Below are 25,458 nucleotides of genomic sequence, written 5' to 3' on the forward strand. Positions count from 1 at the left end.
ATGCAATTTACTATGAATGGTGAAAATGCTTTCAACTTTTAAAATTAATGCCCCCCCCAAGGGGAAATATCTGATTACAAGAAAGAGAAACATGGATAGTTTGAAGATAAATGTGGTGACAATTTTCTTTCCTTGTTACCCAGGATATAGGAAAATAAAGATTCTCAGGGCCTGCAAATCATGAACTTAGAAAAAGTAATGAGTCATTGCTGGAAAAAGTGTGATTCATCCCTGGAAGTGAGGAGGTGGAGCAGGGAGAGAGCAGCCTCTGTGGCTGACAGGGCGGCGGGAGGGTTCTTTCCCTCGGACTGGACAGTGAGAAGTGAAAGGCAGCCAGTGTCAGCAAGCAGAAATTCACCTGTTTGTTTTTTTAAAATGGGTAAGAGAGGTTTTGCTTCATTCTCGTGGATGGATGTTCATCACAAGAGTTTATTAATAGTTCTCAGTTACTTTTTAGAAATATTAAAATATTTTTGGATGTGCATTTTAAGCACATTTAAAAGACATTGCGTCTGCAATTGTTTCTTGCTTTAATGAAAAGTGCTGGCAGCTGGGTCCTTGAAACAGAGGCGATTCAGCGTCTTTTTTTTTTTCTCTGCAAGAGCAGAACCAAAGATAGGGATTACTTTTATAAATATGTAATTATGATTTTTCAGATTCTGATTAATAATTCATTCCCAAATCCTGTAACATTATGTTTGGAATGTTAAGCAACTAGATGAGTCAAATTTTGATATTTAAGGAGATTAAGAGGAATATTGTACGTAAATTTTAACTCTCGTAGCTGCCTTATAGAATATTAGTGGAACACAGCTTGCAATAGGTTTGTTTCTTTTACTGAAGCCACATCCCTCTGTTTCACTGAGGAAATGCACTGTTATCTATAGTTTTTATAGTCATGTATTCTATATGATCTGGTTATGAATCAAGGCAGCAAAGTTTCTTTAAAGCAGAAAACAGAATTGTATCGAATGTGTATCTCTCTCTACTTTTTCCACTGGATCTGATGCCTAGTTAAAAGATTTCTATAGCATAATGTAACAGTTAAAGAGTTAAACTCCATTAGTTCAAATATTAGTCTTTTGAAAAATGAGTAAATTTCTTTATCTCCTCCTGCCTCACTTGTCAACAATAGTAAAATTCTTCTACTGAGAATGTTACTATAAAAATTGAATGATCTGATGTGTATAAAGTCATAAGTATACTACTAAGCATATTAGAATTAAGCCTACCGACCTTTAGGTATCGAACTTTAGCTACCAAGAAGGGTTACAGTGCAGTAAGAGTGTGTGTATTTGCACATGGGATGGACGTGCATGTGTATTGCTAAAGAAAAATTATTCTCATTTTTTGAAATATGCAAGGAAGAGTTTACTTGATGCATAGATATATTACAATAGAACAGAGACTGGACTCTGAACATTGGTTTGATAATTTCCTAAGAAATAGATACGTTATTTAATTTTTTCAGTGACAATTCCACTGAAAAGCTTATGGTGTTCAGGACACTGTGTTAACCATTGAAGAGTTGTTTGTTATAGCAGTTGACTCTATCCTAACTACTAAGGTATAACCTGGTTAAACTGATAAAATGGGTAGAACAGAAGAAGGAGATGAGTGAATGGAAAATTACTGAGAGGAGACGTGAAGGATGGACATACTTGCAAAACTAGTCTAAGAGAATTCTTGCTAAAGATAGATCAAGGACTCAGACATCAAAGGTGGTAGTTTCTCTTTAAATTGGCAGCATTCTTTCTGAAGAACAGGCAGGGAAGGTGAAAAGTAGGGTAGCAGCTCTATCAGTCTGTTTTCTGTTACAATAATAAAATACCTGAGGCCAGGTATTTTCTAAAGAATAAAGACTTTGTTCCCAGTTCTGGAGGTTTAAGAGCATTGGCATTGGCTTCTCTCTGATAAGAACACTTTAGCAGAGGGCATCACAGAGTAGGGTCAGTCCATGGTAAGAGAGGAAGCCAGAGCAGACAGGGCTGTTTTGTAACAAATTTCTTTTGGAATTAATTCAGGATCCCATAAAAACTACCTCAGTCCCTTCTAAGGCCACATTTTTATTGACCCACCCAACTCTGACTAAGATCTGCATCTCGTAGACACCCTTTTCTCTCATTGCCACAGTGCGGACCAGACTCTCAAGACATGAGTGGGCGGGGGACACACTCAAGCCACATCCAACCCACAGTGTCAGGGGCTGAGAGAGGGCCCAGCTAGTGGGCTCGGAGACCCTGACTAGCTGGTCCAGGGGAAAGTGCTCTGTCTGTGCCTATTTCTTGCTCGCTCTCTTTCTTTCTCTTTCTCTCTCTTTTTTTCTCTGTCTCTCTCTCTCTCTCTGTACTTGTGAGCATGTGTGGTGACTAAAGGCAGGATTAGCTGCATAATTTGTGGGGCCCAGGGCAAGAAAAAACAATAATATTTTAGTTAAAATATCAAAATTTGAAGATGTCAAAAAAGAGAACTAATTATTGATATAACTTATCCCTAATTCTATGAAGTTGGCAGCTACCCACATTGCATAGCCATAAAACTCATCCAAGGTGGGATCCAGAGAAAGCATGTGGACCTCCTTTAAGTAATAATAAAAAAAGAGCAATGTACATTATTTGAGTGAAGCTATCGCAATAAAATATACTTGAAAATTACCTTTGCTGTGGATTTGAATCCATACTTGCCTTAAGAAATTATCAGGGAAAAATGATAGAAAAAATTCAGGGAGAGCCATAGTACATAAGGAAGGCACATCTAAGGTAGGGCTGTGATCACTTCACATGAATTCTGCCCTTCAAAATGCACTAGTGTATGTATTAGAGCCCCATTTTTAGACTCATATCTGTTTGTCTGGGCTTGAAATGTTTTGTGAGTGTGTGAGCTGAGCGAAGTGATGATTGTTTGCATTATTCATTTGTTCTTTTACTCTTCTCTGGCCTCTCCCTGTTACTTGCATGGTAGTATCTGGTACACTAGGGAAGAGAGAGCCGGCAGCTGTAACAGACAAGCCCTCCTGTAGGTGACACTATTAGCTTTCTGGTTACCACAAGCTTTTCAGGGTTATCATTGACAAAATTAAGAAATTTATTTGTGTTCTAGGAAATTATCAAGTAAGTACTTCAAGAAACTCTTTCAAGCATTTACTGGTATATCTCAGCTAAGCAAAACTTTGGATATTTATTTATTTTAGTAATCCTGATCTCTTCTTTGTATATCCTCAGCTTATTAGGATTTATTTGCTCACTTTATTTCAGGTAGGATGTGAGCCATAGCAAAATCAACTATAGCAGTTGCTGGTAGCTCAGCCTCACAGCATTGTCCGAGGGAGAAGAAGGGCTTCTTATAGGATTTTTCTCAGATCATCAAGAAAGATGCATTTCCAAGAGCTCACTGCAAATATCTCCTTCTACTTACTGAGCCATAAGGATCTGTTGATTTCTCAGATCCAATTACTGTGGCTCGACAGGTGTGTACACTCACTTAAGAAAGCAAGACTCTCTTCTACCTCCTCCCACAAGAAGCATCCCTGAAGTACACTGGCTACTGAGGAGGAGAGGAGGGTGAGACCCACTGGACAGGCCACTGGAGAATGAAGGGTACCTTCCAGTTGCATTTGGACGAAGAGCTAGAAGTGCAGAGCCAGGGCCAAATAAGAAAAAGCCAGTTTGTTGGAAGTTTTCCTACTGTATGCAATGATATGAAAAATGGAAGTACCAGCTATGATGTCAGTAGTGTTTTGGGAAGTGTCAAGGAACCAGGGTCTTATATTTTAAGAGATGAAAACGAGTCATGCTCCTCCATTTAGGAGTTGTGGGTTACTGTAATGAGGTGGTGTAGGGTGCTGGACACAGATGGTGTAGAATGCAGGAGCAGCCTCATAGAGCAAAGCGAGACGCCAGTTCTCAAAGCAGAGTCAGAGTTCAATTAGAATAACCAGGTAAAGGGGATTTAGAGAAAAATCTGTGAATATAAGGGATTCACTTGCATGTAAAGTTTCATGTATTTAGAGACCTCTGCTGCTAACTCCTTGTGTTTATTCCAGGCTGACTGTGGTTCACTAATTCTCTCAGAGCATGTGGGCCTCCTGCATACCTCCACTCAGTACATACACACACACATACACACACACACACACACACACACACACACACACACACACAGAAACCTACACAAGCACACATACACACAGAGAGGCATGGATCGCTGTTTTGTTGCACAGTCATCTGCAGTGTGCGTGGCTCAGTGTGCTGTGCTCAGATAACTGTTCAGCCACAGCTGTGTTTTGCAGAGTACATGGCGCCATATTGGATTCAGCACCATGCCCAAACAATGGCTTCTCTAAGATATACAGTGCCCCCTGCTACTTGAGTAGAGGAGAGCCGTGTTCTTGAATTCTTCCAAACCTCCCTGTACAGGAAATATCTGTGTAACTTCTTTCTCTATCAGCTCTTCTGATTATACTTTCAATTTAAGAAAGGTAGTATGAGCGTTCTTATCTCACCACTTGATCTAGTCATGTTTTTCTTCATTATCCATCATCTTTTCCCTTTATTCTGGCAAATGTAAGTTTTTTGCCTGCCTTTTATTCCTTCAAGAAAGATGACTTTCTGTAACATATCTTATTTCTTCCTTTTTCTAGGTTATTAGACCTTTGGACAGCGCTTAATGGTTCAAGGACTTAAGGAGAAGGAGAAATTCATATTAAAAATAAATAAAATATCTGGAGAGTTTTAAAACATGAGCCTCCACCACCTTTTGAGAAATCATGTGCACACATAAAATGAAATGTACTTGTTGCGTGAAAGTGAATCCAGAAGTATGTCTAGAAGGAGCAATAATTTATTAGCTGTATTTTTTCATTTATTTAAAATATGGGCAGTATATAAGAATTGTGGAGTGGTTCTCAGGTTTTATAGTATCTTTACCTTTATTTCTTTTTCTAGTTAATTTTCCCTTGTCATCTATAGATAAATATTTTTACTACTAGAGAGGTTCCAACATTTTATCTGCATCAGTGTTCTCAAAAGCACAACGGCCTGAAAACATGAAAATACCCATGAGCTTGGGACGCTTGGAATCCTCTGGAACTAGACTCTGGGGTAATTTTGGACCCACCCATTCACTTGCTCACTCGAGAAGTGTTTCAGGGGGCTTTCTATGTGGAACATGAGCTGTTCCACCACTGACTTCCCAGAGCTCTGATTGGCATTATCAGTAAACGGAGAAGATTAATGAAGACCATCCCCCAGGCTCACTCCAGCTCTTTGTTCTCTATTGATGTCCACCTTAAAGTTTTACTTCTAAATATTTGTAAACCACAATTTTGTGAAAACCATATTCTAAATTTTTGCTGGTATAGAAATCATGGGCGTCATCAAAAGTCAACAAGCCAGTGAAGTATGTTTTTGCTTTCGTTTTTTTTACCTTTTTCTTTTTTCTATCTTCTTTTAATTCTGGAGAATCACCATGTAATTCCCACTTTCTCTCTTTAATAGAAGACTTACCAACAACAAACGTTCAATGAATTATTTGTTAATCGTTCAGCACTGATCTGCCTCCTGTGCTTGTCTAAGCCGAGGGGAAAGGCATAACTTCCTGCTGGCTGCTGTGGAGAGGCCACTGGGGGAAGCGGAGGCTCCATCCTTTCTAAACCAGGCCAGAAGCCTTTAGAGTCTCTCTGAGCTGCATACTGGAGAGTGTTTGTCCCCGCTCTTGTAAGATTTATTTACTTGGAGGACAGGAAAATACCAATATTTTAAAGGTTAATAGATCGATGTGACTCATGCAAACTGCTCTAGCACCTAACAACATCTATGAATTGGAAACAGAGCGCAGAACAAAACATGCCGTATCATGGGGGCCTCTGCCTCTGCACACCGTTCTTAGACGAGCTGGGGAAAGGAAGGAGGTGGTACCCAGAGAAAAGCAAGGCTGGCAAGGCTGAGATTTGCACAGGACCAAGCACAACTGTCACATCCCTGCTAACCAGAGAGCATCTTGCTGCTTGCCTTCGGGTTTTCTTTAATGATATGTAAATGACAGTAACAGTCTTATTCCCTTTGGGTTTCAGTGACTCACCCATGTTAAGGATTCCCACTCCTGCAGCAATTGAACACTGTGGGCAAACACCGAGGCAGGCAGCTGCTTCCCCAGTGGGAAGTCCCAGAAGGCCCTGCTCTAGGAAAGATGGATCATTAAGGGAACTCCCGAATCAGGCTTCCTTGGGAGGAGGGAGGAGGACTCCTGCTAGGGCTGGAGCAGCTTTCAGGACTCCAGGCTGAACTCTATGGCTGTTCTTGACAGAAGCTCTGGGCCACCCTGAGAGTGATCATGTGATGACATTTCCAGAGACAGTAGTTACCTTTGTGCCTGAATGGCCCTGCTGCAGGATAATGGGATTTAATTGCTCTAAGTGCTTAAGGGTAAAGGGTAGACAGTATTTCAGGAAGAGGAAGTGGGAAGCAAGGTAGAAGCCAAAGTAGATAGTCATTTATACAGTGGGATGGAACTGCTTAAAATACCAGCCTGAAGTTTCCAAAAATATTTTAAACTGAAACTTGGATTTCCTATGTTGTTTGCAGGGTGTTTGTTGGCATTGCTGAGAATTTCTCCCTAGTAAGAGCTGGAAGCGTGCCTGCTTCACTGTCACCCTCTGCTTTAACTAAGCAGGAAAACTGAGCAGTTCAATAACTACTTCTTTGTGCAGTGCCCCCGCCCAATTTAGGCTTTTCAATCTGTTTTAACTCAGGAGTGGAATGAATGTGACAGTCTCATTTGTATCTCTAGTGAGTTTCTGTCTCTGTCAGGAGAACAAATCATGTCCACCAAAGCACAAAATGAATTTATCTTTTGATATTGTCAGCAGTCTCTGTGTAGTGTGGTATTAGGTGTGGGGAGGTCCCTTCCTGCTGGATACCTAGTCAGTATCCACATTGGGTAAATGAGGTAAAGGTGATTTGTCTAAACCAATGGGACAAGGCCAAGTTAACTTTTTCTCTTTGTTCTCCTTCCCTGCTTCTTTGACTGGCGATGCAAGCTCTGGCAAGTTCAATTTGCTTGTTCATTTTTCATTCTTAACTGCGTAGTTGAAACCAGCAGGTATTACAGAAAATGAGCTTCACTTTCTAAATATCCATGCCCTTAGGATGAAGTAGAAGCCTGTGGTACTGAGGGTGAGAAATCTAGATAGAAACTTGACCTGTTTCCAGTGTTTAAATCTATTATTAAGCTTATTATGGCAGAAATTATCTAAATATCAAGCAGAAATTCCAAGTTCATTCAGAATTTTGAAATACCAATTTAACAAACAGGCAATATTTGTTTCATATTTTTCAACAATTGCACATAATTATTAGAAACTCAAATTCAGAGACTATACATGGGCTAAAGTCCTGATATTTATTTAGTAACCATCAAGCACACCTTCTCCTAGTCTTTTAACTGTAACAAACATGGTAAATTCTTTGAACTATTTTTAACATAATTTTTTTATTTGTCAAAAGATTTCATAATTTAAATTAAAAAATGAAAGTCCTGGAGGGTTGTAATGACAATGATGTGAATAATTAAATCTCTGCTTTATGAGGAGAAGCTCCAAGACAGTCCCCTAATCCCTGTTAATATAAGACTCCGTGGCTGTACACCTGCCAGATGATGTAGAGAGTAACTTGGAATTCACTCTTCTGCGACAAACTGGGAATACAGTCGGCAGTCTGCTGGTATAGCTCAAGAAATGTTTGTTTACATTTAGGAGTTCAGGCATGTGAAAAGAGAGAAATATTTGAGATGCGAGGTTAAGTCTGAGTCCACCTGTACTCTGGCTTTGTGGAGCTTTCATTGCTGCTGTCTTCATCTTCATCATTGTCACTCTGAGGATTTTTAATCAATGAATTTGGAGTCAATCTCATACTTTGAATTTATTTTCCAAAGTGTTGCTGCAATCTGAGTGGCGTAAACTCATATATGTTATGCCTATTGGTACAGGTCTGTTTTAAACCTAGGGGCAGGCAAAGATTTAGATATTCTGAAATATGATCCCAGGAATGTTTTGCTGTCTTGATCCTACACACTGATTAGGCTGAATTAATTCCTATAAGGAAATGTGTGTGTGTGTGTGTGTGTGTGTGTGTGTGTGTGTATGTGTGTATGTACATGTGAGTGCGTGCATGTACCTTTATATGTACCGCTTTACAATTGTAATGGAATATAGCTCTCTTGTAATTATTTTTTAAAAAGCTTGTCTTGCAGTAATATTTAATTTTTTATTTTATAGCACAAATAACTTGCAGTTGAATTGAATGTAGGTTACATGTGTCTTACTAAGCATAATAAAATAATTATCTATGATCTCAGTTTAAGAGCTGTAATTTCTTTTTGCTCTTAACTAATCCTGGTGATTCTTCAGATTTTTAAGTCAAATGTCCCTTCCCTGGGGATTTATTCCCTTACCAACCAATGTAAATAAATTTCTTTTGCTATTTATTAACATTTCACCTCTTTTTTCATAACACCTCCAAAATTTTATAATTTTAGATGTTTAACATATGTCTTTTCTTCTAGAATATAATTTCCTGAATGTGGAATTCCTGAATGCCTTGTTCAGTGCTCTTGTTTATTTAATATTGGTGTGCTCTACAGATGTTCATAAACAGTTGGAAATATCTTGATAATTATTTCATCGAGAATATATAACCACTGAAGATTCGTGATGAAACAGAATGAGTTATTAGCAAGTGCTGAGATAGAATGAACTAGATAGTAGGCACGTTAGACCATTTCATTTTCTGAGGTTGAATGCCTTACCCACAGATAATTTTTAATTGTAAAATATGAATATTAGTAGGAGAAACTATCTGAAGGTTTAATCAATGAAAGGAAAAACAACAAATTTCCTGCATGTGCTCATGGAGAACATGCATGAGTGTGGTGTACGCACATATGTGCATATATTTATATTATGTATGTGTGAGTGCATATACGTATGTTTATGAAACATACACATATGTACAATATACTATATGTGTAATTGTATATGTGTGTGGAGATGAATGGGAGAAATAAACAGTATATTCCACATAACATCCTTGTGCAAAGAAAATCAGTTATGAAAAACAAACAAACAAAGAAAAAACCAAACAGGAAAGATCATAGAAGTGACAGGAAAAAATAGAAGCTTATATTAGAAATGAGAGTTTTGAGGATGATCTTGATGGGACACTCTTCTTCTATGCTTAGGACTTGAGTAAATTAATAAAGAAAACAAAGAAAAATTAAAAACACAAAAATAACAATTTTTGCTTTGCGTTGCCAGGAGACATATGCGAGCCTAAGAGGGGTGATAACAGGATCTTCAAGTGGGAGCAATTTACTGATCTGATCACAGCCAATATTGCATTCAGTGGGCTTGGGGAGCACTGGCATGGCTAAGACAGAGATACAAGAAAGAAGGGAATATTCTGCAGTTGCTTGTGCTCCAGAGAAGGAGCGGAAGATGAGCTGGGCAAGCCTAGTTTTCGTCCAACAGTACTGAGCCTTTCTACTGCAAGGAGATGTCAGGAATTGGCACAGAATGATTTCTGCCTAATAAGCAGTAATACAGTTAAATAAAGAAAACTCATTAACATTATAAAAACTGTGAAGAGGCAATCAGATAGAATTGGTAACTACTGAGAATAGTTTAGTATCCTGGCAAGGAATGCTACAAAAGCCAGGTTAAGTATATTAAAAACACAAACAATGGCAAAACATGCTTGATACAATCAAAGGGCAGGAAAAAAAAACCCTAATATAATAACATTATCAGTAACAGGTTTTTTCCTCTCAAGACAATTTTCAGATTGGAAAGTATAGGGAAAGAAGATGTTAGAAATAAAAGATTAAGGATTCAGAGACAAAACAGTTGAAATAGAAAGGGCTCAAAAAAACTGGGAGGCAATAAGGTCATGGATACTTCCCTATCCATTTCTGGTTCTGTCCAAAGCAGATTTAGGATTTCACTCAAGCAGAACCCTTTGTTGGGCTAGTAGCTTTAATGGAAATCTCAATTTGTTCTCTGCTGTAATACATGAATCTCCTACCAAAGAGATGGCTTTTAGAAATAATAACATACTGACCTTTGGTTAGTTTACATTCGTTCTGTTAATATATTATCCTGAAGAAAACCGTTCACTTTTTTAAAAAGGAGCTAATCTTCCCTAACATATTTTTATAATACTTAAGGCCTTCCTTATTTTAAACTATCACAAATGTAAATGAGATTTTTTTCCCTTGTGCATGCAGTATACTGTGAACTTCTTAACAGCTGCATCAATTCTGTGAGCCATCCTTTAGTGATGGAATTGTATGAATTTTTTTTGTGGTTTCATTTTTATTTTCATTTTTAAACTGGCACAGTGAAGCCAGTGCCTAGTAACCGTACTTGGCACCCAGAGGAATTCATTCAGCATTGTTTGCTTCATTCACAGGTATTTAAGATCTTTGAAAAAGGTGTCAACTGGCTAATATATTATAGCTGCTTCTTGTTAAAATTTTTTAAAACCTCTCTGTTATCTTCATCCTTCATTAGCCAGGCTGAACTTTTTCGTTGGAGATTTCCTATTTCAAGACTGAGTATTCAGGGTCTTCTAGAATTCAAGGGAACTGAAAAGAAATGCTATGAATGGTTGTGCATGTGTAGGCAGGACCATGTAGGGTTACCTTTAAATAGACAGAGAGCCTTTGAAGTAAATAGACCAATGGGTTTCTCCCAATTGCTGTGGAAAACACAGGGAGGGCACTTTTCATTGTAGCCAAATTCTATTCTTGGGCTTAAAAACTATGTCTATTAGTTTCTTGAATAAGCTCTGGTATTTTACAAAGAAATGCATCCTTTGGCTTGGGTCATAAAAGACTTTCTTGGTGTGTCCTGAAAAGTACATTTACCAAGGTGTTTTATTATTCCACAGCTGGAATTAATCTCTGCCTGCTTTATGCTTTCTTTGCACGTTGTAAGTACCTCTCTTAAAGCACTTATCACCGTCTGCCACTATTCAGAAATGTTAATGTATGTTTTTAGATTATGAGCTCCTGAAGGGCAAGGGCCATGCCTTTTGCATTTTATATCTCCCCTAAGGCTATATGCAGTGACTTGCATTTAGTTGGCACTAAATAAATGTTTATTGAATTGACTTGAGTAGGTGGCATATACTTAGAAATAGACTATTATTCTCCAGAAAGCATGTTCTTTTTAATCTTGGTTGCCAGAAAAATTTTGGAAACTCAAATAAGCTGAAATACTATAGCAGACTTTTATAGGGCAAATGTGTTCTCTTGGATGGCTTCTTTCATGTCACAATTTAGCACACACTGACAAACATTACTTATGTGTGTTATGGCATAAAGATGTTGAGCTGGAATTCAGGCAGACGAGAAACTTAATCTTCTTCAGTTCTTTCCTAATTCTATGTGATTTACCTAAATTCTCTCATCCAAAATCTCTCAATTGTACAATGAAAACTATCATATCAATATCATAAAGTTCCAGTAAGGCTCAAATATATAGGAACTTACTATTTTCTTTCCCCTCCTTTTTTTCCTTTAATCTGAAGTTTGGTCTCCATATGTAGAAGATTTCATTCAATGAGTGTTGAGTATTGACTGTTACCCATTGCCTGTGCTCACAGATGCTATAGGCACAGAAATGATTAAGGCGTTGCATAGAACACTCAACTAAATATGGGATAATGAATTGAAATAATGGTAATTCAGTGTTATGCCATGATAAGGCACCATGTAATATAAGAATGCAGAGGATGAAAACTTACTCCCTTTTGGAGTCTTAGAAATGGCTTTCTGGAGGAAGTCATAGATGTTATGTATGACACTTAGGCAAGGAGAAGTGGGAGAGACATTCTATTCAGAGGGAATAGCGTGAAGCCATTCACAGATAGCATCACCAACAAAATCTGGTTGGCACACTACTGAAATGTAAGGGTGGAAGGGAGAGTCAGAGAAAGGACTGCAGAATTAGATAAGGCACACTTAATGGGAGACTGGGGTAGTTAGTCTAAGAAGCTTTGAGATTATTTTGTAGGCCAGTGATTTCTATTTAGTTTAAATGATATGTTTTTGTCTCTCTCTCTCTCTCTTTTTTTACAAATTAGAATTATATATACTGAGAGTGCATGTAACAGTTTGGTGCATGCCTATACCCCCAGCACTCTAGGAGACTGAGGCAGGAGAATTGCAAGTTCAAGCCCAGCTTGAACAATATGGTGACTTAGTGACATTGTTCATCAAAATAGAAAGTGAGATAGGACTGAATCCGTAGCTCAGCGGAAGGCTCTGTGTTCCATCCTTAGTGCAACAAGAAACAAAAGGATAGAATCTCATATTTTCCATTCAGAATTTGTTAGCTCTCTTTTCTTTTCTTTTGGGACCATTGGGGTAATTCCAACAAAATCTTGGGTATTCATAAAAATGTTGAAGTGTTGGAGAGGTTTTAAGTGGGCTGAGAATGGATGAAAGTTGGATTAACAGTCAAAGGAAACTTGAGTTTCAAAATTTGTATAGTCTGTTTACTATCAATAATCTTTTCTGAGTTGGTGCAGGTGTTGCATAGTGAAAATCTTTGAAGATATTATGTTTATTTTTTCATGTATCTGAATTCCAGACAATTATATTGGCTAGAATTGTTTGTAATATGGCTACTATTTTAGATTTAATTTATAAGCTCTGTGCCAATATTTGAAGGCATAGACATAAGCATTGTACATACATTTGTTGATCTCACATATTTTGGGAGATAAATTAGTAATTAAATATGTTAAAGCAATTTATAAATAATGCCGGGGGCTTGAGATCAGCAAGCAGTGCATACTGATACAAAAATTAATCAAAGAATGTGGAGGAGAGCAGGACTAGTGTGGGCAATACAGCAGCGTGAACACACCATTCATGATATGAACAAAGGACCTCCATATATCAGCACTTCAGCAAGATTGTGCACCAAGTACTCAGTCAGGGTTTCTCTGGGGAGAATTAGAAAATAGTAATTTACACAGAAAACTACACCTTCATAATTGTAGGAGGTTGGGGTCAATACAAGTTCAGAGAAATGTCACTAACTGTTATGAAACTGGCAAAAGGAAGCTCTCGGTAGTGTAAAGGCATGTGGGGTACCTCTGCAGGGGAGAGCTGGGGTAAAAGTCTATAGATGTTTGGTAGCTTTTGTGGCTACCACCAAGAATCAGAATTGGATATGAACAGAAACTGTTTTCTCTCATCCTTTTCTGAATCTTAGAATGCTTCTAAATGACATGAGAAATGTAAAGGTGGCTCTTCACTTCTGCCTCCCTAACCACTTGTAATCTCACATTTGTTCATTCCTACCCTGTCACTATGAGGAAGGGAATCCAGAAAATGTAGTTCCTAGTACAATAGAGTTGACAGCAGGACATCCAGTACCATGGGCTTGGTGATGTGTAACTCCAAGTGAAAACTGTGATGTAGCCCTGAAATGAAAATCCTAACTTCTTAAGTACAAGAATTTGATTTTTACACTGAAGACATTTAACCATCATATATAACTTTTAATTAAGAAAGCAACACGGCCAGATTTGCATGTAGACTGTGAAAGATCAACTGTCAGTTGAGATAGAAGATGAGAAGTCACATCTTAAAGCAGAAGGCAGTTATGAGGCTGCTGGGCTTAACAAAAGACAAAACTTGGGTGGCATCCACACTTCTGTCTGGGAGATTACGTGGATGATGATAAGTTACATCACACTGGGAGTCTGGGAGGAGGAGGAGGTCATTCATGGGAAGGCAAGTGAAGGAGGTTCATTTTGGGGACAGACGACCAGCGTGTAGAGTAAGCAGTAGGCATTTAGCAATTCCATCTGAGATCAGAGAAGGGAGTTAGGCACTGAAGTGACAGAATTATTAGTTGTCACTATAGAGGTGATGGTCCTAAATGAGACTGGCCATGGAGACAGCACAGCTTGGGAACACAGCATGCTCCAGGATGAGACTTCAGGCAATACCAACGTCTAACAAGAGCACGGAGGCAGAGTACCCAGCAAAGGAGAGAGAAATGTGAGCAAGGAATCGAGAAGAAAAGCAAGATCCAGGTAGATGAAAAAGCGAGATAGTGTAATATTTTCACATGGAGAGAAATCTCACTGTTTAACTCAGCATAAATATAATTTTAAAAACATATTGCTTTTCAGTGAAGTGATAAAAACCACAGCATGTGAGAATGGTGGGTGATGAGGAACCAAGATAGATTACTCCACCAAGGATTTTGGCTATGAAAGAGAGTTAAAGCTATTGTGGGTTTGATGTGTGTTTATACTTTTTAAACAAATTCTAAATGGGAAGGTTTAATGTGTGTACATGCAATGGGAAAACAATATTTGAAGCTGCTTTTTAATGACTTAAAATTTTTCCATCATTATACTAATTTTGTGTGGTATGAGTGTATGTATGTATATATGTATGTGTGTATTTACTTTGTGCTACTGCAGATTGAATATGCGTTCATGTGCATGCCTAGCAAACACTACCAATGAACTACATCTCCAGCCCATGTGTTATTCATTCTGTGTGTAATATCAGTAATTGGATGAGCTTGTGAGGCATATGGCCACAATGCTGATAAAGTGAAGTGATGAAAATTTGTTATCAGTAACAAACTCTTTCTAGACTAATAGGTAATTGACAAAATGCTACCTTTAAGAGTATAAATGTCATATCAGCAGCTGGTCTAACTCTGTCTGTGGAATGGGATGCCAGTAGTGTGCTTTGTAAGTTTTTACTTGGGAGATACATGATGATCACATTTTGACCCTCTTAAAGATGAACATATTTTTTGAATTCATTCTCTGTTATGATGATTATTAAAGGTGATTTTAAAAAACAAAACAAATCAAAAGGTAATTTTACTTTCTTATTACAAACATGAAAATGAGCAAGAATCCAAATATTTTTCTCACCTATGTCTCACAGGACATGAATTATTTACCATCTTACAGTTACAGATTAGAATCTGTTGTCCATGTTGTCAATGTTTAATAAATTGGCATTGAGGCACTACCTGAACTTTTCAAATGTGAAAAGAAGTGTATCCTATTGATTATTTCATAAACATATAAAACACCAGTTCTCCTTAATAGAGCTTGACTCATTGCTGGTAAGCCTGTACTGAACGAAATCCTATCTGTGTCAAATTAGAGGTCTGCCTGCTAACTTGTCCTAGAGAGCTCCTATGTAAAGAAGAACTATCATGAAGCCAAATTCTTCCCTCACTCACATTATTCCATGCAGGAGCGACTCAAATCCTATTACACAGCCAATTGCAAGGGGACAATTTTTTTTCTATGTTAGAACTAGATTTAATTTTTTTTTCTTCAAATAGGTAAAGTCTTGGTTGGATTTTAGGCATTCTGAGATTTTAGTTGAAGTGATTATTTGTTAGGATAGGATTTGACCAGTTATTCTAAACAGATTTTGGCTCATGTTATTATATTGGAAATTAACCCAAAAACCTAGAGATGAAGAAAATCTTGGAGAATGTGTTTTAAAAGCCACATCTAATAAGCTATTTCTTCCTTTTTGACCTAAACAGAATTTCTTAATCTTCTTCAGCCTGTTCTGTCAAGAAACTTGCCTGTTAGAAACATCTTTCCTTTACCTGAATCCCAAATATACTGTTTGTGTTTGGCCAGATGTTAGTTAATTGAAACTAATTACATTTTCCGAGTAATCCTAGCATCTGGGACCAGCCAGGCTGAAAGGCAAAGCTGTACTAAAGCACGGTGCTGTCCTTGCCTTTTTCCAGCTGTTGCTGGCAGAGAAAACTAAGCACTTATATGTCAAAAAGTCCAATGCAGCCCATTTGCTCCACTTTATTTATTTTTTTGGTACATAGGCTGTAATAACCTGCTTTGTTTTTGTTTATTATTAAACAGGAATGCCACTTGTAGGATTATGGAAAAAATCTTGAGACAATGAATGAAAAGGAGCATAGACATCATGCATTACCCACTGTGTCAAAGGTTTTGCTGAAGGTCAGTTAGTAAGCTTCTCACTGCTTTCCTGTGGCTCTTGTTCTAAGCCATAGCCACCACAGGGGAATTTAAGCTTTGGAGTGCCAAGTTTTGATTAACAGTGCTTTAATGAATCCCCCAAAGAGTTTTTAAAATGGCCTGTTTTAAATTGCATATTATTTTCAAAAGGTTGAAGGCGTTAGTTACTGATCACTAAGGGTCACTAAGGAAGCTATTATTTGATGGAATGAGACAAGAACCTTTTATACTTCTCATTTTTAAATCACTTTTGTCCTTTGTGCTGGAATAATTTCTCCCATGTCTGAATATCTTAACTTAGATATAGATTGTGTCACAGAGGCCACATGCATTCAGGGGTAGAGGAGCTTGGAAGCTGATTGAATGTTGGCAGTGACATAGCTGATTTGCTAATAGGAAGTGGGTGGGGTTTTGCTGGAAGGGGCAATTCACTGAGGGTGTGATCTAAGGGATATACCTCCCTCCTCTGCTTCTCTCTTTGCTTCCTGGTTACTAGGATGTGAGCATCTTTTCTCCATTTGGACTTCTCCACCATGGCATTATGCCTTTGAACCCAGTCAACCAAAAACTGTTACCATGACTCAGAATGAACCAGCAAAAAACAAAAGTGACTAAAACAGATTTTGGTACCAGGAGATGGGTTGTTCTCAACTGCACTTGATCATATTGCTTAGAAGCCTTTGGAAGTGGCTCACAGGAGGCATTTGGAAAAGTGTGAAGATGCTAGCTAGAAAAGCCATAGAATGCTATAAGCTGAGCTTGAAGGGAGAGTTAACAAGAACAGAATGCTAATAAAAATACATATGGTATAGACAAGGCTCAGGAGGTTTCAGTTGGGAACAAGGACTCCATTGGAAGTTAGATTTAAGGTCATGTGTGTTATACACCAGCAAAAAAAGTGCCACATTTTTCTTACACCCTGACACTTTACAGGAGATTGAGACTAAGTGTAGCAGATTAAATTATTCTGGGAGAGGACATTCTAAAGCAGTCCAATGTTAAGGCTGTGTCATGGGTACTGCTGGCTGCATTTAGTACCAGGAAAAGCATGACTAAAAAGTAGAGCTGAATAATTTGAAAATTGTGGTATTGACAAGAAAAGAAATACTTCTAAAGTGGGAGCCTTTAAAGTTTTGATTGAGGAAATCTTGCTGCTACAAAGATTAGTACTAAAAAACAAGCCATGTATTTTTGTTTCAGGACAATAAGAAGGAAGCCTTGAGAATATCTCAAGAGTCAGTTAGATGCCACCCTTTTCAGACTCAAGGATCCAAAAGTAGAAGACTTTGCTTTCAAAAGATAGCCCTGGGGAGCCTATCTAATTTAGAACTAACTAGAAAGAGTTTCCTAGAACTGAATACAGGCATTGAGAGGACCCTGTAGTCATGATCTAATGAGGCATGGCTACTATTTGACCTTGCATCAACATGGAGCTGGTTTTATATGAATGCAAAATGTAAGAGTTTTAGGCTCAGAGAAGTACACATTCAGATTTTAGAAGGCTTGGGAGTCACTCAGTATGATTCTGAGATGGTAGTGTGTAAAGATTAAAATACAGTGGAGAGCCCAGGAAGTTGGAGGACTAGGATTGTGGAGATCCGGTGAGGAAAGCTGCAAGAAGTGAGCAAAGCTACCTAAAACTGAAGCCAGTAGATCTTCAACTTGGAATGGTGCAGAGACAGGGCTGGCCAAGCCATTTGAGATGGCTCAGTGCTGGACACACAAGTTTGCCTCAGTGCTGGACATAAAGCTACACAATTTAATGTCTTTCCTGCTGGCTTTCCCTCTTGTTTTGGTACCATTGATTCTTCCACTTATTTCTCTTTTGGAAATGAATGTTTAGCTTTTGTCATTTATATGTTGGTAGTGTTTAACCTTCATTTTGATTTTCATGGGAGGAGATTGCTAAGTCTTTTCTTTGAGTCTCAGAAGAGATTCAAAGAACTTTGGAGTCAGACTTGTCAGCAAAGCTGTTAAAACTTTGGTGACTCATAGAGATAGACTAAATGCATTTTCCATAAAGAGATATATAGAAGGCTTTTGGGGCATAATGTTATGGCTTAGATCCTGGGTGTTCTTTGAAGACTTCAAGTGTTCACAGGTGGGCTGTTTGAAATGTGAATCACGAGGGTAAATAACTGAGTGCTGTTAGGAGGTAGGGAAGATACAAGTGCTGAAGAGTGTGTCTTCCTTCTGGGTGCTCACTTTCCTTTCTGTCTCTTGGATGACATGGCACCAGCAGCTTTCCTCCCCCCAGGTCTTTTCCTGATGTTCTTCTGCCTTGGAGTCAGCTGGCCAGAAACTCTAATCATGACTAAACAAACGTCTCCTCTTTTCATACGTGGGTGTTGCATACTGCATTTTAGCAGTAAGAAAAGCGAATAAGACAAAGTATGGGCCTGATTTAGGTCTGAGATTCTTTAAGAAGGAAACTTTGAAATGCTTTGGCAGCATAGCAGAGTATACATGCCATATGCACATCGCTGGCTTTGTTGCTGATAACTTTTGCCTAGCTTCCTACTTCACCTCCTTTCCTGCTTTTACTAACCCTTCTCACTAATTTATTATGTTGTATCTCAGTTTCTGAGAATAAATGCCAGCCTGCTTTCCCTGTATTTTTATGTCTGCTTTGGATTTTGCTTTGCATTCCTGAATACAAGCATCTTGCCTTGTTTCTTCTAGTCTATAGTTTAGGTTTTAGAATTGGAGCTCTTGTGCCCAGTAGAGACACAGGCATCTGCTCTGGACCCAGGGAAGCTGTTGGTCATCTTCTCTATGGCAATCCCCAAGACTGCCTTCGCTTCAGTTTCTGAAACTAAACAATGGCAATCTGCCATTAACACTCCCATAGCCCTCTATTCCGTCTGCTAATTTGCAACAACATATGTTTGCCAACAAATCCTTTGTTGTTTGCCAGCAGATTTAGTTGCTCTTACCCGGAATAGATCTTCTTGTCGATTGAACCTTATTTCTGTGAACCGATATGGATTAGAGTTCTATGAAGACCATTTTGTTCTTATTGGTAGAAACAGTACCAGATATTGGCCATGTTTTATGACAGCAGATTCTGCCCTTGAATATGAATTTCCATAGGCATTTGTTAGCAAATCTGATCTCTCTTCTAGTTTTTTTTTTTTGTGTACCATTAATTGAACTCAGGAATTTGGACTTGCCAGGCAGATGCTATGCCACTGAGCTATGCCCCCAATTCTTCAAGTTTTTATGCTAAGAAAAAGCTATATCTAAAGAGTCATACGTACTTCCTTTGTTTCCACAAGAAAGTGAAATATAATGATAGAGCAACAGGCTAGACAAAGGCGTGATCCTGTTACCTCATTTCAAGTACGAGACCACAGCAGACACCATGCCTATCACACTATAAAGACCCATGGCAAGATGCCTTTCTCATGCCAGGAATTGTGAGCTTATAGTTTTTAAGGCCTTTTCCCATGTCCAGATTCCACAAATCGCAGAAGTGTATGACAGTTTAAGTCTAAAATGTCCCTCAATAGTCTCATGTATTTGGAGGGGCCATGTAATCAGACATGACTGGATCAGGGGTCTCCATTGTCATTAGTGGATTAATACATAGATGTGTTTATAGCTGAATGTGTTGTTGGGAGGTAGACCTGGTTGGGTGAGTGGGTAGCTGGGATTGGGAGTGTAACCAGGAGGGCTTTATTTTTGTTCCAGGTTCCATTGGGCTCTCTCTGCTTCCTGGCTGGTGAGCAGATTTCCTCCACCACACTGCATTGCCGTGCCATTTCTGTCTTGGAACTGGCTGACCATGAAGTAAAACCACTAAAACTGTCACCAAAACAAACCTCCCCTTCTTTATTTTGCAAGTGTTGGGATTTTTTTGTCCCAGAAAAGGGAAAGTCTCTAATAAAGTCTAATAAAGTCTCTTTTTTTATAAATAGTTCTTGATACAATAACTCTTAAAATTACATTTTACTCACTAGATCTGATATCTTTCATCAGTTGTTGGAAGTCAGTGAAATCTCCAGTATTTTTCAGGGTCATTTTCTAAGAATAGTTCTCTCTTATCTTAGGCTTCAAACCTTGAGCAGTAGTTTAGTATAATCTACACTTAGCTGTGCACACACAGATCCACATACATACAACAATCTCTATCATGCGAGAAATTATGATGTGGGTACAAGTAACAGAATTACATATGGCACACTTGAACTCTGATGTGTGAAACATATGTGTGTTATAATGCCCTGTCCAGATTGGATTGGTCGATTATTTTTGAAGCTATAAAATTATTTGATTATATTTAAAATGGTTTCATTTTCTTTTTTTGGTTACTAGTTGTCAGAGAGAACCCTTATCTTTCTTAATTAAAGCATATGAATACTACTTCTCTTTATATGCCAATGAAAACATATTAAAAATATTGATTTTCAAAGGATGCTCAACTGAGCTTTCCTCAGGTCAGTTCTGGAAGACTTTTAATAAAAAATGTTGTATTTCTTCTCTTTCATCTCTACCTATAGATTTTCTGAGATAGAAAACTTCCCAATTCACATTTCTTTTTAATGCAACATTTACTTAAAAAAGCAAAACAAACAAACAAAAGAATCCCTACTCTCCTTCTATAGGCACATGCAGGTTGTGAAATTTAATTTTATTTTAAACTCACTCATCCATTTCTTAAGCAGTAGTGGAATGTCTTACATTGGAGTCACTGTGCTATACAGTATGTCCTGCCTGGCGAAGGTACCAGTCATCAGAGGCAAATCCCAGCTGAAGACTTCTAACCATGAACTTGCCCTCTACTGCTCACTTAATGTAACAGTCCTCTGCCCTACTGATCCAACATTCCTCTCCTTATGACAAATATTTCCACAAAGTCCTTTGTTGCTATGATATAAAATAAAAAATAATATAACTCATCTCGACACCCAGTTCTACAGACCTCCATGTAATATCCTTAGTGTAATATAAAAGAGAAGTAATTGGAAATCAAACACATATATCAATATTGTAAAATCCTTAATGAAGGAAATGGTACAGACTCAACTAAGAGATTATAACATAGATAACAGGTGACTTATAAACAAGATTTACTATTCCCTAGCTACAGCCTAAACCCTTCTTTGAGAAATTCTATTTTTATCATTATTAGTTTACTCAACTTATCAGCTTACATTTTTGTACTTCAGAAACCTATTTCCAGTGGAAAAAATAACCAAGTAAGCATTTTGAATTATTTTTGACAGTCTAACATGTTCAGGAACCAACACAATCCAACAAATAATAAGATAGGTGTATACATATATGCATAGCAAATATATTTTTAAGTCTTTAAAAAACTTTTCTTATAAGCTGAATATTTGAAGGCAATGAATTGTAAATGAATTTCTGTGTATTAAAACAGTTCCTATAAATGTCACAACTATTCACACAAAGTAAGTTAGGTAGAGTATATTAGTAATAAAAATGACTCACTCTGCTTTGCCAGGAAGGTTATAATATTTTGAGTAGATAAAGGAATCTTGGAGAAGGTATAAAAAAATTCTTGCGAGTTGTATGACATAAAACTCACTGTATATTAAACCTATGCAAAAATTATTTTGTGTTTATGTAACAGGACTCGATAAAGTATGTTTTCATGCAGTGTCAATAGTTAATGGAACAAGCTATTCCACTTTTAGGCATATTCCCAGAAGAACTGAAAGCATCAAACCACAGTGATATTTGTGCACCCATGTTTATAGCAGCACAATTCATAATAGCCTGATCTTGGAAACAACCCAAGTGTCCATCAACTGAGGAATGGATAAAAATGTTGTGATATTTTTATACAATAGAGTACTACTCAGCTATAAAGAATGACCACATTGAGAAATTTATAAATAAATGGACGCAGCTTGAGACCATACTAAAAATAAATCAAACTCACATGTATAAATACCGAATAGTTTCCCTAGTATAAGAAATGGCAAGAATACACAAAAGTATGTGCTAATCATGATTCCCCATTATATTGCTTTGAAACCTTATAATGTTTTCATTCATTAGTTGGAAGGCTTTTATTCTGGGTTGTTTGATTTTATGGTCTATGATGGTATGAACAGCTAGTTTGAAGAAAACAAGACATTATAATAGCTAGTGATGATTTAATATCATCTTGTTTTGAAGTTCCACCAAACTTTTGTTCTTCTGTCTCCATCAGTTTTATCATTTGGGTCTCCTTGGATTATTTTTTTTTTTTTTTGTCTTTGTCCTTTTTATCGGTTCCGGGGATCGAACTCACAACTGCCTGCTTGCAAGGCAGGCACTTATGCCGCTGAGCTAAACCTCCAGCCCCCAATCTCATTGGATTTTATTATATGTGATAGTATAAACAAAATTTTTTATTGACAAGGAGATAATACAGTAACCATTGTTCATTTTCAGTTAGTTGATTCTGAATACCCTGTAATACTTTTCATTCTTTCTCTCTCTTTACACTGTCTTGTTATGTTTGATACTATAGTATATGAAGGTCTACTCAAATATTTCAGGGAAAGAGACACTATGGTAGCTACTGTTACTTTAGGTTGTCTTGTGGTGAAACACTATGTTGCTTAAATTGTTCTGTTCTGACCTGTTTTGTTATGTCCTCTTTTATTTTAATCTTTTTTTTTTTAAATAAAAAAAATATTTAATGGAACATTATAAGTCAGTGCAGAGCATAAAATGGCCCTGTATTAAGCTTGAATGTTTGACATTTGAAAAGTATCTAAAATTCTTGCTCAATAACCCAGTAGGTAACATGGTAACAACAACAAAACTCTACCGATTTTCAAGATACTCTACATGGGATTCAGCTCTCACTGATCTCCCATAGAAAACGGCTGCTGTCTGCCATAGATCTCATTCATCCCTAAGCAGCCGATGGGCCAGCAGCTCCAATAGAATGCTTCTCAGCCCTTTGTCACCACTGATCCCCTAAATGTGGGTTTCAAACATCCCTTCTTAGGTATCTTCCCAAAAGCGATAAAGATACCATAATAGTAATACATGCTTACCGATATCTATAACAGCCCAGCTCCTAATAGATAAATGTCAGAAACAGACTAAATGCCCATCGATAGATGTATGGGTAAAGAAAATGTGGTATTTATATACAGTGGAGTATATTTTGCCATAAAGAAAGATAAACTGGAGTCATTTGTAGGAAAATAGTAGTAGGTTAAATGCAATAAATCAAAACACATAAGTTTAAATATCTCATGATCTGTCTTACATGAGAACTCAGGTATATAAATAAAGAACAAAACAAAGAATAGATAGTAGAAAATAGCAAAGTGAATCTGTGGCATATAGGAAGGGAACTGGGAGATGGAAAGATGGGGTAAAGGGATGAGGGGGAAGAGATTAATTTAAAAAGGGAGAAAGGGGATTATAAAGTGTTATATACACGTACCAATTCGCTATGCGGAATTAGATCATCATGTATTACAAATATATCCAAGAGGTCCAGGGAGGGTGAGCCCATTGAAAACAGGCTTTGAGAAATATCTTGTATATGAACTAATACCCCATGATGGATGCAACATGATGTACTACAAACATGTGCCAATAAAAGTTTTGCAAAACTAAAAACTTGAAAATAGTACCAGATATCCTACTTCCGGTAGTCTTTCACAGTAACTCCCTGAGGATTCCCCAAGGCTTTTTACCGGGCTTCTCTCTAGGAAGGCTGAATTATTTGCCCACTGAGTGGTCCAGTATCCTTACCATTGAAATACAGATCTGTGGATAGCAACTGTCCTAAGAATTCTTTCTGTAGTTTTTGTGATAGCCTCGGGTTATCACATCATGTCACATGTCTGGTTCTTCAGGGGTTTCTTTCTGAGTCCTAAAGCAAGAAGTGTATTCATATTCCTGTATCACCAGGTGAAGTTCATCCTAGAGAGTTCCCTTGCATGCTTGTGAGAATATCTAAATTCATATCTGTAGAATACATCTGTAAGCTTTCTTTTAAAAATCTTACTCAGACAAAGCCAAACTCAAGTTTTCTAGAGGCTGAAACTTATATTTGGATCTTTTAAAAGAGAAATGTTATGAAATTATCAAAACTACACAAATTTTTACTTAAAAAACAGAGTAAAGTATAAATATTGAAAATATGGCAAACACTACAAAGTCTAGAGAAATAGTACATCAATTTTATTGGATAAGTGCCTCACATACTTCAATAATATATTTTTAACTACATCTTGGTTGCACGATCATTGAAAATTTTGTGATAATCATTTTTTTACAGAAAGAAGGAATATGTGATTGTTTTTTCTTTATCAGTATTTATAAAACTATTTGATTATCGATGCACTACAAAATTTCTTTCATCTTCAGACTCATTATTGATATTACAGTCTTATCTCTTCCACTTATTACCTGGACAATCCTTCTAACAATCATCAAACTATATAGCTAAATGCCTGTAAATCACAGGAATATATCCAGTTAAGCCCAAATGAGTATTTTTATGTTTAATTCACCTTTAGCCAGTTCACAAAGTGCCAGTAAACACCAAGGAAAATGTAATGAAAGACTAATGTTACTATGCACATACGATACCAGAACTCTTCCCAGGGTAATAGAAGGACCCATGCACATGAGGAACCCTAAGCTTTTATTTATTAATTTTTAATTTCAAGTTGATTCTGTCTCCCTCAGAGGACACAGAAACACAAGTGCAAACTGAATCCCCAGAACAGCTTCGGTATCCTACTGCTCCCCCAACTATGTAAAGTATCTCTAATTACAACCTCAGGCTACCTATAAATACTGACATTCTCCTTGCACCGTGCAGGGATGACCTAGAAAGCCACAAATAGACTATCTCTGATGGGTGCGCCAACTGGATGTCAAAGATGATTAGTGAGAAGAGACACAGGCCCTTCTTCCCCCACTGACTTCAGGGGCATAGAGAACAGAGTGTGACAGAGGTCTCAAAAGCAGCTGCCACATGGTCTGGAGGGTGTGTATCCCTGCAGAATTACAATTATCTCTTTCCTTCTAAAAGATAGTCCACCTGTGTGGTTATATTCTTCTTTACCTTCTCTACAGCTTTCCAACTTTTACTACATATAGATTAGTCTCACTTGTTTCTGAGAGATTAAGTCTTGTTCTGCAGTCTTTCACTTAATAATTCATTTGGTGGCTAAAGCACTTGTGCCGTCATAAAGAGTGCCAGATATAATATGTATCTTTGTCTCTGGTTAGTATGACCTAAGATGACAACTCTGAGATGTATATTCGCACCTCTAGTGGATACAGAAAGCAAGTGTCTATGGAGGGGGAGTACAGGAAGAGCCAAACTTTTCTTAGCTAGTATACGTCAGGCTCTGTGATCCTCAGTCTCTTTTTCTGAATAATGAGAAAAATAAAACAT

This window comes from Cavia porcellus, unplaced genomic scaffold (genome assembly GCF_034190915.1).
Source record: "Cavia porcellus strain 051 isolate PalLab524CR breed Dunkin Hartley unplaced genomic scaffold, mCavPor4.1 scaffold_26, whole genome shotgun sequence".
Taxonomy (NCBI): domain Eukaryota; kingdom Metazoa; phylum Chordata; class Mammalia; order Rodentia; family Caviidae; genus Cavia; species Cavia porcellus.